This window comes from Anomaloglossus baeobatrachus, chromosome 7 (genome assembly GCF_048569485.1).
Source record: "Anomaloglossus baeobatrachus isolate aAnoBae1 chromosome 7, aAnoBae1.hap1, whole genome shotgun sequence".
NCBI lineage: Eukaryota > Metazoa > Chordata > Amphibia > Anura > Aromobatidae > Anomaloglossus > Anomaloglossus baeobatrachus.
The window spans coordinates 270,657,181-270,659,923 of record NC_134359.1 but is presented as its reverse complement, the minus strand read 5'-3'; positions in this window follow the sequence as shown (position 1 = coordinate 270,659,923).

Sequence of the window (2,743 nt, the reverse complement as noted above, 5' to 3'; positions counted from 1 at the left end):
ATTATGAGCTATTAGGAGTATATATGGAGATATCCATAAAGAACAGGATTTAAGATGGTGTTTGAACTATACCACACATATATCTCTTGGCATAAGACTCAGACAGACAGAGTCTTGTGACAAGTGAATCATGCTGACATTGCTTAATATAAATGAGGAACCAAGCACATTACAGTAAATTGTATATCACAGAATAAGCTGTTCTACTTTATCCAATAGGAGACGTGTTATGTATTTTTGGCACCTAGCCAATAAGTCCGTTTAAATATTTGTACAACTTCCGGAATAAATCAGTCTTACTTTCTATTCATATCTGAGTACGTCTCTAGTGTGAGTGAAAGAGAGTGGTATGCATGCTACCACGAGTGACTCATAATTTGGACTGCAGACAGTTTAAGGCCCGTTTCACACGTCAGTGAAAAACACAGACGTTTTTCACTGGCGTGTAAAACACGCACATGTCCCTGCGTGTGCCGAAAATCACGGCACACGTGGGTTGTCTAAGTGCAATCCGGGCTCCGTTCTCCGTGGCCCGTGATTGCACTTAGAGATTCACTCACCTGCGCCCGCTCCCGCTCTCCATGGTGCTGAATCCTCCCGCGACGCAGCATCCGGCCGGCGGTGACCCCCGCAGCAGCTGCTTCCGGGTCGGCTTTGTCGTGCATAATGAATATGCGCAACAGTAATTAGCCGGCACAGAAGGAGCAGGGAGAACGGGCTGCAGAGGATATCGCTGGACGCCGGGTGAGTTAAAATGTTTATTATTTTAAAAGCACGTTTTTTTCTGGCACGTGTTTCACGGACCACACCACTGCGTGGTCCGTGGAACATCAATGATGCCAGAAAAAAATGGACATGTCTCCGTGCAGCAATCACGCACACGCGGGTACGCTGCACGGAGACACGTGCAGTGACAAATCACTGACGTGTGAGCAGACCCATTCATTAGAATGGGTCTGCGTATGTCAGGGATTCTGGTACGTTTAAAAAAAAGCACAAACGTACCAGAATCACTGACGTGTGAAAGGGGCCTAAGAGGGATGCATGACTAGATTTCATCAAAGTAAATTTATGCCCAACATTAACACACCCAGTTCAGACATAGAATGGAGTTCCAAACGTTATTCCTTATTTGTTAGTAGTTTTTCGTTTGTGAACCCACCCCACTCACACCTATTGCCAATCCACATGATACGTATATATAGCCTGGGTCTCAGCTTCCCATACACGGTAAGGTTTTTAACTGCATGAGAGGACACACACAAGCTAGGGACCCTAACGTAGAGAAATACTTTGGCGTAGTGTTGGGGCTCTATTGCATTGATCAATTCAGTCGCTAAATTTCTCTTTATTCATATATTCATGGCAGTAATGCAGGTTCCATTTTTTCCCATTTCATTCTTACATATAGCTATTGAATTTTTCATGTCAGTATTTACACAGCAGTTTCTGCTATTACATGTATTCCCCTTGCATAGTCACTGGTGTGCATACCTTATCTCCATATAGTGATTTTTTTTTAGGTTTTTGCACCCAGTTCGGACATAGAATGGAGTTCCAAACGTTATTCCTTATTTGTACAGGCTCAGGTTCTGCCTGTCTTTGGGGTGGCGTAACCTTTCCAGATATGGGGCCAGAGTGTAGTCCCTCCTCAGTGACCGGTAGATGGTGAGTTTCTGGGAGTTCTCTAATTCACTCTTCCAGTTCTCTATGTATTGCATCTTGCAGCTCTCTGAGATTTTTTATTTGGGCTTTTGTCAGGGTATGTTGCTGACTTTGGCTGGACTAGCTGTCGGGGTTCCTGGCTTGCTCTGGACTCTGGCTCAGCAGGGTTTTTTGATGGTAGGATCTAGAGTATGTGCGCCTGGTGTGATAGCGCTCTCTTGTGTATACTGAACCATAAGGAGAATCGGCCCAGCTCTGCCCTACAGGCTATGTTTGAGGTGCTGCAATGGAATTGGAGGAGAAATTTACAGAACTCCATGTGGAAGACTTCGGTTGGGCTGGAATCCCACTTTGTGTGGTCTGGGTAGGTCACTGGTCCCCATATCTCGCTGCCATATAGCAGTATAGGGGTGATGACGCTGTCAAATATCTTGAGCCAGACTCTCACAGGTGGTTTGAGGTGGTACAGTTGTCTTCTGATGGCTTAAAAGGTTCTGCACGCTTTTCCTTTCAGGGCTTCTGCTGCTTGCTTGAGGCTCCCGTTATTGCTTAGCTCCAGACCGAGGTAGGTATAGCTGCTGGGTTTCTCCAGCGTGGAGCCATTTCATGTGAAGGAGGGAGAGTTTATTTTATTCTGGTTCCTCTTGTGAAACACCATGACTTTGGTCTTCTTTTGGTTGATGGGAAGCGCCCATGTGGTGCTGAATGTTTCCAGTACTGCCAGGCTATCTTGGAGGCCTTTCTCAGTTGGGGAGAGTAGCAGGAGGTCGTCTGCGTACAGCAGGAACTTCACCTCTCGGTCATGCAGACTGAGGCCTGGAGTGGGAGAGGACTCTAGAGCTGTTTGCTAGTCCATTTATATAGATGTGAATAGAGTTGGGCTCAGGCTGCAGCCCTGTCTGACCCCACGGCCCTGTCGGAAGAAAACCGTCCTCTTCCCGTTCACCTTCACGCTGCACCGGTTCTCAGTGTATGAGCTCTTGATCATGTCGTAGGTTCTGCCACCTATTCCGCTCTCCAGAAGTTTCAGGAACAGGCCTAAATGCCACACTGAGTCAAATGCCTCTTTGAAGTCCAC